Genomic DNA, 15,383 nt, shown 5'->3' with positions numbered 1-15,383 from the left:
TGCTATCAAAACTGTAAACATTGTTTCAAAACATAATTATTATAAAATATTCTGTATATTATTAATGTTAATGAAAATGAACTATTACATTTCGTCAATCAGACGTAGCTTGTAGTTACTGTTACCTAATCTTTACCGATCACTTGAAAAATTAGTCGCAGTATCGCCTTTTACATAAAATCAGTGTGTTTACACTTTCGCTCGTCACTGTATATAAGATTCTACGGAGTCATTCTATCCATCGTATAAAACTATTAATATAAAGAGCTATATCTTCAGTAGGACCAAACATATCCACAGAATTTTTTAACATTTACATAATCTTTTATTTCGTCCTTTATGATATATAAATCATGATAATATATAGATGACTTTGATTTTATAAAATCTTACTTAGTTGCTTCCCAATTCTTCTCATAGTTGTAGCAATCGTTCAAACTCAAGATACGATATTGAAAGTATACCGCATTTAAAGAGGAAATTATTAGATAACCTGTTAACGAACAAATTATTCATTTTCGATACTCCTGAATATTATTTATGCGAAAAATGAACATTCTAAGGTAACAGTTCAATATCGATTGCTTGGGATATCTGCAGGTATTTTGTCCTATAGGAAATATGTGCAAAACGCGTTGCTGAGAGCGATAATTATGTATAACATACTTCGCCCAGCATAATTATATATTATTATTACATAATTATATTATTACACTTTTCTGATCGAGATAGGTATTCAATTTTATTTCTTTAAATTAGCGTATCTAAATATTGAAAATGGAAACAGTGTAGACAGATTCGATTAAAATTCAGAACGAAACGGCTTACATTTAAATACTCGTTTTTCGGTATCGTTCGTTTTTTATTTGCAGAAGCATAAAATCTTAGGTTTTACGATTGTGTTTCTTAATGTAATGATTCATACGGTGTTATACCAGATAAAATCTGTCGTTAAAATTTATAATGCTATTAACGCAGAAATTCCCGATGAAGATTATTATTCGACTCAAAATACCTCGTAACTCTTCGTTATCGACGGCACGGGTTAATTATATGTATCTGTAGGAATTACAGGATCGTGATGTCCGATCTCTGAACGCCAATTTGAAAATGTATCGATGTTGGCATTTTGTTAACAATCCTACTTTTTGCATTTTCCTAGAGCCGATTAACATAATCGATGATAACGAAATAAACCGAATTTCTAGGCCTTAATGACGTAATTCATGATTCATTTGTGGTTGTCAGCAAGTTGTTACGTTGTCGGGTAACCGGCATATTCCGAAATCGAATAAATTAGCAGTTACACACTGCGTGGTATTTTATATCGTTGGCAAAGTATCGCCGTGTAAAGGGAAAAAAGTGGTTCTTTATAATCGCCTGAAATGGACGTTCATTTGAAATTCAACGGGTGGATCCTCGCGAGGCATCGTTGTTTGCGTGTCCGTGTACCGTAGTGAGAGAAAGTCGGTGAATTACTGCCATAATTCACGGAGAATAATGAGGGCTTAATTAGCCACGTGATGTAATGCATACGCGGTAGGAACGAAACGGAACGAAACGGAACGAAACGAAAGGAAAGACACATCGTGCTGTGCGCCGCTCGTAAACCAGCAATTCTTACGATTAATGCGGACATTGTATCTGTGTTGTATCTGGCACACTATGTTTATGAAGTGATTAGCCAGTAGGAACGGAGAAGTACCTATTAAAGTTTAAAATTAACGAGCACACTTTGCGGATCTTCAACAGCTTGCAACTATAATTTTCCGTTTTTCCTTTATGTGATTTCAACGAAGATTTACACCGTACGTGTTCGGTATTGTAACGTCCATCTAGCAAATAATTTAATACTTCGCCATTTTATCATGCAAGCATCGGGCAACCGTTCCATTCCTTCAATGATGTTAACTATATAAATGTGTACTAAAAAAAAATTTCTTTAGTAAAACTTGTATCGTTTGTTATTCGTATTTCTTTCGAAGCTTCAAGTAAATGGAATCTAAACGGAAACTACGCAAGTGCCGTTGGTAGTGAAAGAGATGCCGTCTGCTTGAGAATGGTTGGAACGATGTACGGAAAGTTGCAAGAAGTATAAGAATCTACGTAGGATGTATTGCGAGCTGGCGATCGGCACAGCGCAGCGGAGGTAGACGGGGAGTCACGCGAGACCGGATAAAATACGTGACCAGCTGCAGCGTGGCGTGGCTCGCGACGACAAGCCGAGGCTAACCATAAAAATAATAGGGTTTCCAGCGAAATAAATTGAGTTATTAACGTGACAGTATCACAATAAATTATGATGAAACGGTTCTAGGGGCAAAAAGGACCGGTCAGATGGCGGTTGGCGAAAGGTCGGACAGGGCTAACAGCGGTTGATTGCCGGTCGCTCGTTTGTCTCCATGTAGCTTGACAGGAACTATCCTGTCTGGAGTAACGTCAACTGAGCCTGCTAGCCAGACCAACGTGATTCGTTCTGTTGCGCGTTGCTTTGCTCTGCCCTGTTCTGCCCTGTTCTATTCCACTCGGCTCTACATTGTTCTGCATCATCCTGCGTCGCCCGTGGAAACTGACCGGTGAAGAGACCCGAATACGAGCGTTATTCGATGCTACTGTAATTATCTCTGTCCATAGATTGAAACAAATGGCACGCGGCACGAGACTCATTTGTACGGCGACGCTCGTGACGTGGTGCGGCGATGCGGTGCAGCCCAACCCGCGCCACGACCATGATTAACGCAACTCGCGCGTCTTTCTGTTCGTGCTGCTTTGGCTTTGCGCTACGGCACGAAACAAACTGACAGAGGGAACTTTGCGCTTCGTCTCTTCTCACGCCTTACCCTCATTCTGACGTCACACAGCTTAGATTCTATCATTTTCCTCTTTCTTCTTGCTATTGCCATTAACCATACTTTCAGCACGTTAATATCATGTTTTATCAATCTGATGTTAACTACGTTATTTCGTTATTCAAAGAACGTAAAACAGGGACTATAGCGATGACTGACCAAGAGAATGATTTATCGGCAGTTTCGCACAATACACGTAGATATTGATCGTAATACCGTGCAACGTTTTAAACGTGACGATATTAATTATGATCAACCACGATCGTACTTGATAAGGTTGGACGCCTAGGCTTTTGTATTGTTTTTAAGACAATTGTAGAATACGAAGAAGAAGAAGAAAAGTTTGTAGCTAACTTTATTTGTTATACACTACATAATTTTCCCTTACATGACTCTGTGATTAAGATAATATAAACAATAGTTACTCGTAACATCTGTGCCGTTGCTTAAGAAGAATTATGCAGTTCATTATAGTAATATTCCCATAATCTCACCTTGTAACAAATTGCATTCTGCGATTAAAATATTAGAGATTATAATTAATCTGTAAATGGTGAGCTTCTGAGAGAATGAAAAAAAAAGATTACGCGTTTTTGATAAGTATACTATATAAGCGTAATAACATATTTCGATATTATTATACATATGTAGATATGTGTGTGTTATACCACAAGATATTGTTTAAGAAAGATAGTTGTGTATTTTACATTGCATTTTCGTTATGAAAATAGCGTTAACGAGAAAGAATAATTTTATTGTTCTGATTATTCATTTTTAACAAATTGAAAATGTTAATTAGATCGCATCGTTAAGATCGCATGCAATATCCTGTATTTAATACGTATAACAATGATAAAGACTAACAGTAAAATTATAAAACTCCTAAAATCATTTGCTATTAACAGTCAATTAATGGAAGTATAAAACTATTTCTAGAAAATAAAAATTTTTTGTACATACATATAATTCTTATTACATGCATCAGTTTCTTCTATGCTTTTATTATTTATTGCCTTCCAGTACGCAGAGATTATTACATCCGTAACAGTTTAATTACTTTTGTGTAGTGGATATCTATTTTAGAGTTTATATTTTATATAAGATCAGTAGTTTTCTCTTTACTTTCTCTTAATTAATTTCTCTAATTTATACCGGTCTATACCTTTTAATTAACACTAAACAAATATATTTTATGGCAAAAGAAATTTTAACGATCCTTTCTCATATTGTTAATTTGAAATTACAAATAACAACACATATTTTTTAAATCATGATTACAGAAATTTATGTTTTACACTAATTTTTACAAATTACCGTTAACTATTTTATTCTAATCCATTTTTATTATCTTAGTTACATTTGATGTTTTCAATCGATTAAATGTTCATAACCATAAAAGTGGTATTATTGTACAATATGAACAAACAGGTTATAAGAAATAAAATAAGTGGCTATATTATATTTATGGCCAATAAAATCATTCAGTCGTTTCTTTATTCAACTTTTTTATTAGCTAAAATCGAAATGGTTTCGCAGAAATATTATCGATGCTAAAATTAATATAACATTATCAATGCAATTTCGTTTCGCTTGGCTTTATATTGGCAAAGATTTTTGCTATTCGATATTCTACAGAAAAGGTCCAATCACATACACCGTAGTAATTTCTTTTCAGTTGGTGTGTTTTAATAATGTTATCTTGGAAAAACGTGTGTTCGATTGAAAGAATTTTACCGTGTTTGAACATCGTATTACTTTACGGTTTATGAATAACGAACGGTCAATAACTTGATAAAACACTGATACTCGTATGAAGAGAGAAAGTACGAAAACGGACATGTGTACGTATTTTTACACACACCGAGAACCTTCACTTATACATTCGTATCTTAAAATTAATCTTGCTTAAATCATACTACAACGAAATTTCGGGATCTCGCACCTGTTGCACAAGCAATTTTCCTCTAATGAGAATAGACTACGTGATTATGATTCTCAAGTATTTCCGATATTCGTACTTTCGTGCAATACGCTTTAATATACACTACTTCCATGAAATTTTATTCAGCGTATCTGTTTATTATATATACAGGTCTATTATAACGAACTATTATAACAAGTGAAATAGAAAAGTAGCGAGTACTTTATGAAGTAGGATATTTGTAGTCTAATAATTCACATGAAAATCTAGCTAATATAAAAGGATCAAGTTGTATCGAGTCTCGAATGGATTTCATTTGGAAATTAATTATATTGTTTACAAGCGGCGGTTGCTACGAGAAAAAGTAGGATACAGACGCGCGAGAAATTCATTAACGTTACAGTTACAAAGAAATTCCAGAGGAATCAGAATGAATGACTGTTATAAACTTTCAATGAAATTGGGGGCGAATGGTTCGGCGATGTCTTCTTGTAAGTTAAAGTGTCCCCCCTCCTCGATCGGAACACCTATGGTCTGGTCGAGCCATTAATTACCTTTATTGAGCTTCTGTGCCGGTCTCGGTCGTACTTGTCGATCGGCCCTATCACTGCCAATCAATCTCGAACGCAACAGCGGTGGGGCTTCGTCAAACGTCCCGACGAAATCAGCCAATCTACTGCGGGACAATGGGCCAGCATGATTCGATCGTGTCTCGCCGGCTTTGCATCAACTGGCCGTCCCCTCTCTTTTTTGCCTCAACATCTATACATACTCTGTTCCAAGAACGCTTTCTCGATTCCTTCTTCGTCTTTTTGCCGCGGCCAAAGACGGTGAACATTAGCTGTTACGGTTGTCCGCAAGATTCGAGCATTAAATGAAAATGATCGTGTGCACGTCGTTTCAGATAGGGTAGGATATACGATGAATAGTAGATTCATTTCGCTTTGTGGGATACGCTTTCACGAAATAACGTGTTGTGGGTGATATACTTTCATATAAATGCGTTTTATTTTCCTTCGCAACACGTACATATCTATTATACGAATTCTTTGTACGATAAATCGGTTATATTCGAAAGTACGATAGTTTGCGTAATTCGAATCAAGATTTTTTTTTAATATTGCACATAAGATTTAGTTTGTGTATTGAAATTTTGAAGCAAGTGGAATATATATTAAAATATCATATGTTTTAAGTAAAAAGATTAGAAAATCAGCGATTGATCGTATTGTAATAAATGTCCCTGTGAAAAAATATTTTAAGTAAACAGGTAATGTAACAAAAATTCAATTATAGATACGTGGAAACGTACCATTCGTATTCGAATCTGTACGATGATTGATTCTAAAATGACTGACGCTTACACAATATCGGCCGTCTATTTGAATGCTAAACTGGCAGACACGTATCAGTTAAGTAATTGCTATTACATTATTTAGTGAGATTTCATTAATGGAGGTTCAAGTGAGCTACTAGAGAGATACGATGGGACGTTAATTTCATTGGTGAATTTAGTTCACTTCGTAACAATTGCCATCGACACCGATAATCCAATGAATCGAGGTCTACTCACTTCGTTTAAACATCAAATTTTACTAGTTTTAAAAGTATACAGCGAATAAGACATTATGTTTGCATTTTTATTTGCAAGAATATTAATAAAAATTTCGGAGTTATTCGATTCCTTTGCTCCAGCCTCCAGCAAGCATATAAAATAATCCTTCGAAATGCATTGGTAGTATCTTTCGTCTTGTTTCATCTTTCCTAGAATATACTTATTACTTATTTTAATATTTCGTTTATTATTGCGATATTAGATTGATCTTATGACTATACGTTCCAGTAATCATCTGAAAACTGATACACTCGATGTTCATTTTATAATTATCTGAAGTACTTTTCCGTTAAACGCTCTTATTGGTTTTATTATGGAAAGAAAAATTCATAATGTCGGCAAGATACGGAAAATTTTCTTAATTACTTTGTTATGTGTTCAGAGATAAAAAAGTTTTTGTGATCAAGATTGTCAGTGGTAAATTGAATAATTGTCAAAGTAATTGGTGACTCGAAGGAGAAAGATCTATTTTTACTTATTACTTCCTGACAGCCCCAACGATGTGGGTATGTGACATCTGAATAGCTGGCGTCACGTTTTCAATTTTCTACTCACCGGTTCGGCAAGCTGTCCTTACTCGTTAAGTGTACTGACAGCATCACTGGAGCGTTCCCCTTAGATAAATTAAAATATCGATCGGGACACGCCAATTATAAGTTTGACGTTGTACTAATATCAGCCACGTCACCGTTCCCGCGCACACACTTGTACAAGATCATAGTAAACGTTGTAATAAATAATTTATGTAAATTCTAAAAAAATATGTTTAGCTCCTCTTTCGAAACTTTAACATTTGTTCCATTTAATTGTCTTTTTTCCTAGGAAAATAAATTGTTTAGTCCGTCGAAATAATAGTTGCTTTATTTAAATTTAAGATGAGATAAAATAAAATTAATACACAGCTACGATAATAGAAAAGCTTGGGTTTTGGTCAGAATTTAATCGGCGAACATAAACATATAACAGGATATTTATAAAAATTGTATACATGAGACGTAAACTTTTCAACTATGGTAGCACCTGCATACATGTTTGTATATTAAAAAGTTATAATATATTCGGAAACGTTGCGTTTATAACGCATATACGACGAACAATCCTCAATTATATACACAGTATGAAAATTAAAGTATATAATCCATCTTCCTTGTCTTCGGTTAAGTCTGTTCGAAAAGCAGTTCCTACGACAGCTTGAAATTTTGACGCTCGTCGCATCGCATTATCCCATGAGTCGGCGAATGAACACGGCCACTGACGTATAATATGTGGGCCGAAAAAAACCAGTGACTCGTTGATACCTTGGTTGAAGCAGCTCCAGGAAATCGATATCGACAAGTTGAATCATTGCTTCTGCGGTCTCGCGGTAAGCAGTTAAAGTGGTTTTCGGCAGTTCGTTGTACCTTTCCGCCGTTGGCGAGAGGTTAATGGACTATGTATCGGTCGCGATACGTCAATATCACGTATCTGCAAATTATTTTTCCGGTCATTTATTTATACATTTTGATATATGTATAAATTTCGGTTGATTTTTTTATGGTTGAGCCACAGAAAAATTCTAACGCATGGACAACAATATCGAGAGGTGTACTTTTCGAGCGATGGCAGCAGCAGTAGCGGCGTCGGTGGTGGTGCAGGCGGAGGCGGAGGCGGTGACGGTAGAAGCAGAGGCAGGTAGATGGTATGCAGACGTTGACTAGAGTCAGCCGGGGTGGTTGTGCATTTAGCAAGCTGTCGCCCCCAACCAGTCCGCCGTGTCAGGCCACTGACAGTTTTCATTCCGCGCATACTTGACGTGCAACCGGCTCCTCTTCGCTCGCTTCGTTTCTACTAGAACCGCCAACACCATGCCGATCGCTGCGATTAATTATTTTGTCGATCCACTACCTTTTCTTTTCTTCGTCTAACGATGCCAGTCATAGCTCGTTTAATCTCGATAATCTACGTCCTATAGTCGTTTGCGTGGATCCGTAATAAGTTGCGCGCACCATAGGTAATAGTCGTGTAGCATTGTTGTCGTGAACGTGGAAATGAAATTCCTGAATTGGAAAAAATCATATTTTAATACCTTTCCATTTGTCTAAAATTGATGATTAAAATTCTTGAAGAAATCCGTGAAAAACGTGATTAGAGTCCGAAAATATTTAAATAATATTATCCAAATATTACCTCACTATAACATACGAGAGATATTCAGAATTTGGTGATGGCAGAAAGGACATGGTGATAATTAATTATAGAAATTGGTGTCATTTTTCCAAAAGAATAAAACCTATAATACGTCAAGGATCAAATGTATCGTTTATAAGCGTTTTACATTTAAACGAAATAAGCAAGTTGTTTATTTCAAGTTAGGTTTCGAGCATTTCGAATTTTGGACAACATCAACTCGTATTTACAGAAGGGGCAACAAGAAACAACATACGACATGACGCGACGTGACGCGATGCGAAGAATCGAAACGAGACGTGAAAGACGTGAGGAGAGGAGAGGAGAGAAGAGGAGAGGAGAAGAGAAGAGAAGAGAAGAGAAGCGGAGAGAAGCGAAGAGAGGCGGAAAGAAGCGAAGAGATGTGAAGAGAAGCGAAGCGAAGAGAAGAGAAGAGAAGAGAAGAGAAGGGAGGAGAAGAGGAGGAGACTATAGGATAGGTGGAAGTTCGATTCAGGGCGAAAGGGAAGGATTAATGGCGCAGGCGGGACACACCGCGGCCATAAATCGCCGCACGGCCAGGAATTACCGGCTCGCAACTTGCGAAATATGACGGTCTCATAAATCCGAGTCCACTAGCCCGCGCGCCTCCATCGACTACGTCGACTAGTCCCGCTTCCAGTCTCGCGTCGGTATATTGCGATCTCGCTTCTACTTCTAACTCGCGGCCTAACGTCATCTTCGTTCGCTCGCGCTCGCGGGAGAATACACCGTGCACCCTGTGTATACGTTTCAGCTCGGCGTGCAACGGCCATTTATAACTTGCGCGCCTGGAAAAGCGAGGTCCATAACCTAATACGTTCGTTCCGCTCGCCGAGGGGAGGCGAGAAAGGAGTTAAACAAAGAACGGGGCACGCCGATTTAAAGGACGGGGATAGATGGATGGAGACACCGGTGTGTCGTAACGATGTGCCGCCTCGAACGATCAATTCACTTACCGCTTACCGTGCTTAGATTCATGTGCCTTGCCGTGATTTTCCATTCGTCCTCCACTATTTCACTCTTCTTGCGCCTCCTCGGAAGTTCGATCGTATCAACTGTCTTACCTTCTCGTAATTGTTCCTAAAATCCAACGATCCAACTTATCCTCGGAAATTTCGTATTATTGTAAACTTTTTAATGTTTAATGAAGTAACAACACTCTCTAGCTCCCCATTCGGAGAACTCTGCAAATTATAATTAGCTTTTTCGCATTTTTAGTTTAATAATTTCGTAAATATAAAGTTAACCAGAGATATACTTATAAGAATGAATTGAAATTTAAATATTTTTACGATTTGATACGAGATTATATTTTACTTGAACAAGAATTTCGTAAAGTACCCTGCAATCGAATCAATTGAATTTTCAAACGTGGTTCGTCAGCCCTGAAGTTTGACTTTATGTTCGTATCCGATTTTTCTATATTTAAGTAAATTTATTTCAAAAATAATATTTGTTTGTAAAATAAATATTAGAATTTGTGATGTGGAATTTTTCTATTTATTTTATTACTTTATTATGTATCCTATGATACATGCACTTACATATGTGCGCTCTTAATTAGCTGTTAAAAATGCCTAAAAATCTATCCCTAGTTTGAATAATTCTGTATAGTACAAATAATAATTATAAGTATAATAGTAAATAAAATACTTGTAAACAAAGATGAGCAGGAAGGACATCCTAGCAATGTTTAAATTAATTTCTTGATTACGCGACATACATACATCTAAATACATACATGAAACATGCCATGCATATGAAAGAGCAGCTTAAACGGAGTACAATAGTCGAGGCACTTTCCGACCACGATAATGCTTTAGCTTGAATTATTCTGTAATTTTCACGAAATTGTCTCTGAATATGATTTGTAGAGTTATTAAGATTTACAGAGATTAGAAGAGTACCCATACTAAACATAGATACGGTTATTACAAAGCTACGGCTAAAATGCTATTACATATGTATATATTTAAGTATTACGAGCAATCTTAAAGTGCTGTTGATATTATTTGACTTGCATCAAATATATTGTCATCTATTAAACGTGTGATCGTTCAGGTAATAAAAATCAAACCGAGAAACACTAAACTATCGTAAATTAATAACGTAATCGCTTTTTATTGATATTTTTATATCCTGAAATCTAATGCACAAATATCATATCCAACTTACGCGTTTCACACGCGTAAAGAATCAATTTCCAATTTTTTTTATTATGGAAAAGCGTGAACACATTTGGTTTATATTTGACGATTTTTTTCCAAGCGAAATGAACAAATACTGTAAAACGCAGTTTATTGCTCCTTTAGTAGATACTACGAAATACAACTAATGTTTATGTCAATTATATTAGCAGTAATTACGATATGTGCTGTAATTGAGAATTACACGAACACGCTGTATCAGGATGCCAGAATAAAATATCCCTAGTGTATGTACAGCGTACATGGGTATCCGCCTATCGTTATCTAAATCCATGGAAATCGAATTTATGGTTTGGCTACCAGCCATTAAGTAATAATAATTTGTTTCAACAAACATTTGTTTATTGATTTTACGCAGTCTGTCATGAACGCTGTAATGAGCGGAAGTTTTAAATGTTGTTCATTTATTATTTGTATATTACCTGCGTTTCCAGTATCAGAATTCATACGATTAAACGTATCATATATTATCTGCTTTTACAAATACTTTCTATTTGAAACGCTTTTACAATGAAAATTTATAAATATGGCAATTGAAAATTATAGATGTTGTCAGTTTGAAAAATGTCAATAACTTTTAACACTGTAATTTAAAATAAATCATTTAAAGCCTCAACCATGTTATTCTATACGTTTACGAGATAATTGGACAAACCTAAATATCTAGGTAATATAATTTTATATATTTTGCCTTAAGGATACTTTAGACTTTTTAAATTGTTAAATTTGAAAGTTTCATATACTAATAAAAAAATTCTAATAAATAAAAATGAATACTCTAACTAATTATTCTCCTCCGCGATTCTATGCTTATCGTATAAAAAACTAAGTAAACCATTAAAAAGGAAATATATTAATTTTCATAATTTGTTTTATTTTTTATTATTTTTATACGTAATACCTTATTATTTTCCGTTTTTATTTCCTCGGGAATGAATCTTCTAAGGTTAAAACAAAATAATATAATTTTTTGCGTAGTCGTGGCTCATTTAATGAAAATTTATAGTAGTTAAGCGAAAAAGAAGGGAGATCGATAAATTTAAAAGTAAACCTGAGAAAAAGAGTATGTATACATATATATGTCATCCGGCTACAATAGGTGTTAGTTAAGGATAAAGTATACGTGTCGATAACCTTGACGCAGTTAATTACTATTTCTTCCTAGGCGAAGCAGCGTCCGAGTACGTAATAATGAATTAGTGAATTATAAAATGAAATGGCTCTATCGTCAATCATAAATTTTCTGCTTGTTCATTAATTTTATATGTTATGTGGAATATTTATACAAGTGTGACAATTTTGAAAGTGGAAATAGGAACAACTCGGCAACGTTGTGTCAGCGTTTATATCGTCATCGATCCTAAAATTTATACGTTCCATAAAATTCCGGAGCGAGAGAAAGGCTATCGAAATTCATAAAGTTATAATAATAAAATTTAAAAGCAGCTTCGATTTCGCAGCATGTTGGGTTTCGCGGTTATCGCGATAAACATGCGAATTGTGCAAAAAATTTATAGCGGCATAACACTCGGCTTCATTAGTTTCCATTCGATTAAAACGACGGCCAAGAGGAATGTATGCGCTGTTCTGCAGGTTAGGTAGTCACACGTATTCGTACACGCGCATGCACGCACCGTAGAAGGCGGGCAGAGCTCGTTACCATTCATAACGTTATCTCAAATTATAAAGTATCTTGCATTTCATATCTTTGGCTCTTTCTCGTATCTCCTTAACGGCTGCCCGACAGGCTTAATCGACCGTTAATCGAACGAGCAACAGGCAAGTAACCTTAGTGGAAACGAGAATTACAGCCTGACAGTTATACGTTACTGTGTTATGTATATTTCTAGGATATTAGAAAGGCACGCATACACCGATCGACATTCGCGACTGATCCGTAAAATACCTTAGACAGCTCTTGATAACTCTGCAATGACGCTGAAATACGTGAATACATTCGGTAGAAGATATATTCCAGAAGACTAACTCAGACTCGGCGTATTACATATGTAAATTGCAGGGATAGAAATGTTTTGGAAATTTGCAACTTACCACCAAAAGAGAAAGACAGACTCAATTAACAACAGAAGGTACGCGAACAGATAATAGATTTCTGTAACGACTAAGATTAAACGGTATGAATACAAGTACTAGTGCATTTTCTTAATTTACACTCGGACATGTTGAACATTTTTTTAACACATTTCAAATCCTACTTTTATCGTTTGCAATTTTGACGCGATGACCGAAAAGTAGAAAGTATCGAGAGATCCTTTTGAAAGTTACGTCATCGATATTTTAAAGTTAATGGCTGACATCGCAGGTTGAACGATCAAAAATCCTGTTATAACGTGCTACGTAATCAATGTTGATGGTTGAAAGATGCGATCGTTGGAGAATTTACCTAAGAGTGTGAAATTTATAATGATTATATTCTTCGGAAGAGAGAAAGAAAGGCGTGTGAAATATTTCGTATCAGTGGTTGTTGGAATCTCCTTAACGGCTGTCACATGAACCTAATTGATCGCTAATCGAGTGGATAACGGGCAACTAGTTTTAACAGAAACGAGACTTACGAGCTGACAGCTATACATACCGTAATTCTTCGCGATAATGGTGAAAAGGAGGGGTTCCAGCAAACCTTAAAGGCAGTGACAGTGGCGCTAATTGACGGGTTGCCAGTTGCAGCCGGGAACGTGAAAGTCCCCGCCGGAACCGCTGTCGCCTTTGGACTTTCTGTCTTTCGCCTCGACACTATAATTAATCTGCTGCATGTTACGATAACCACAAGAATCATTGACTGCGGGTGATTAACGTTGAAGCGTAGTAATCGAATCGATGATTGCGAACCCTTAAAACTTATTACATTCACGTATTCGTAATTAAAAGGAAGGCATTTTAACGACCAAAAAGAAATCGATGACTAATAGAACCGATATGATATTAAAATATATATAATATACGAGTTTTTTAACCTCTCGATACCAAAATGTGAAAATAATCGCAAGACAAAATACTAACAATAAACATTAACTGTTAACTTTATTAATATCTTTACAGTATAGGTATAGTCAGTGAAAGAAATACATATAGTGAGAAATTGTAAATTCGATCAACTGTCGAAGTTGAAAAAACCTGAGAAGATAAAGACTAAAAAGTTTGATTAGAATCGCGTAATGTATACATCGTGCCTAAAGATGTATAATATTGTGCACGGCGATAAATGTCATTGTATCATATGTGAAGCTCTGATTTCAAACTTTTTTATACTTCTTTTTTCAAAGTAGTTTTCAGGGCAAATTCCGTATATGTACAGTGACTTAGTGTTTTAGTATATAGATTAGTATTCGGACATCCTTTCAAACGGAATAATTTTTTTAATATTGGACGAAACGACTTGTGTTTTCTTGGGAAGTTAGAAGAACTATTTTACTAGATGACGTGCGAAAAAATTTTGAAAATATAGCAATTGCAATCCAATGAGCAAGCGCTCCCTGCTGCAACTTGTTTAACTGAATCTGCAATGAAAATTTAAAAAATGATTTATGTCAATTAGATATACATGCCGGAAATTTCATCGAAATAAGTTGATGCAGTAATAATAGACAGATATGGAAAGATATTATAGCAGCTGTAAGCCGCAAGTCGCGATAATCTGCGATTTTTACCATTTTTAACAGTTTATAGCTCGTAAGAACGTACTAGCAAGGCTCATAAACTAATGTTCAGTATGTATATACAATAATTCTCATAAATCAACAGAACGTATTGTACAAATTTTCATCACAGGTTCAGATAAGAAATCGTAGAAATCTAGTCCACTAATCCTTCCAATTTGTCATAAAACGTAAAGTCCAATTTTGTTCCAATATTACAAAGGTTATTCCGTTTTAAAAGGTGTCCGAATATTAATGTGAGCGACTGTATATGTATGCACGTATATACGTATGTGTATACAAGCATGGATAAAAGTGGAAAATGCGACTGATTTATACCAAATTTGAATGTAATGATAATCATGCATAAAATAAGTAGGTACACACAGATACGTGCAATATATGTAAATATATATTTGCCACCAACTCTCTCGTATTTGTTTGAAAGTGTTATTTCGTATAATTTGCATTACGATCTGCACTATTTCGATATAAGTCCGTGCAAAACATTGCAGTGCTAACATTTCGTTCATTTCACTAGAAACAGGGTGGCGTCTCTATAACTTACGTTTCATAAAATCGTAGTCCGGGCTCGTATCTTAAACCGGACAAGGAAAGAACTACGAACCTCAAAGCGTGTCTACTGTCTACATTTACTGAAATATTATCTAGATATTTGTTGAACGTCTAGACAGCGATTACATATTCGGCCGATATCACAGTGCAAGAATTAACTCTTTGGCTCATATGTAAATCCCTGGGTGATTCAGCACGAATTACGAGAATTTCGGAGAATGTACATGCGAGTTGGATCGTAGATCGTAGGCATACAAAGTTTTCTGCATACTGGTCGCTATTTTCGTACGTCGACCGAGAGAACCGAGATGGTCGACGACTCGCTTTGAGCGAGATATCGCGTTGTTGACCGCATAAATCGACGGTAGATAT

General features: G+C 35.7%; 2 long non-coding RNA genes across 3 annotated transcripts; one reads left to right on the top strand and one right to left on the bottom strand.

Annotated features, from left to right (window-relative positions):
• Positions 1–7,228: 7,228 nt before the first annotated feature.
• On the bottom strand, positions 7,229–15,164 carry LOC126916520 (uncharacterized). Of its 2 annotated transcripts, XR_007710631.1 has the most exons (4): positions 15,004–15,164; positions 9,529–9,652; positions 7,974–8,421; positions 7,229–7,849 (listed from the first exon to the last, which is right to left on the bottom strand). It is a non-coding gene; the product is annotated as an uncharacterized LOC126916520 (long non-coding RNA). The 2 variants fall into 2 exon arrangements; XR_007710630.1 differs by having other exon boundaries at positions 7,229–8,421.
• Positions 8,253–9,652, top strand: LOC126916521 (uncharacterized). The gene is made up of 2 exons (XR_007710632.1): positions 8,253–8,375; positions 8,784–9,652. It is a non-coding gene; the product is annotated as an uncharacterized LOC126916521 (long non-coding RNA).
• Positions 15,165–15,383: the final 219 nt, after the last annotated feature.

This window comes from Bombus affinis, chromosome 5, assembly GCF_024516045.1.
Source record: "Bombus affinis isolate iyBomAffi1 chromosome 5, iyBomAffi1.2, whole genome shotgun sequence".
Classification (NCBI taxonomy): Eukaryota; Metazoa; Arthropoda; class Insecta; order Hymenoptera; family Apidae; genus Bombus; species Bombus affinis.
Note: the sequence above shows the minus strand (reverse complement) of the source record. Positions and strands in the feature narration are given on the sequence as shown.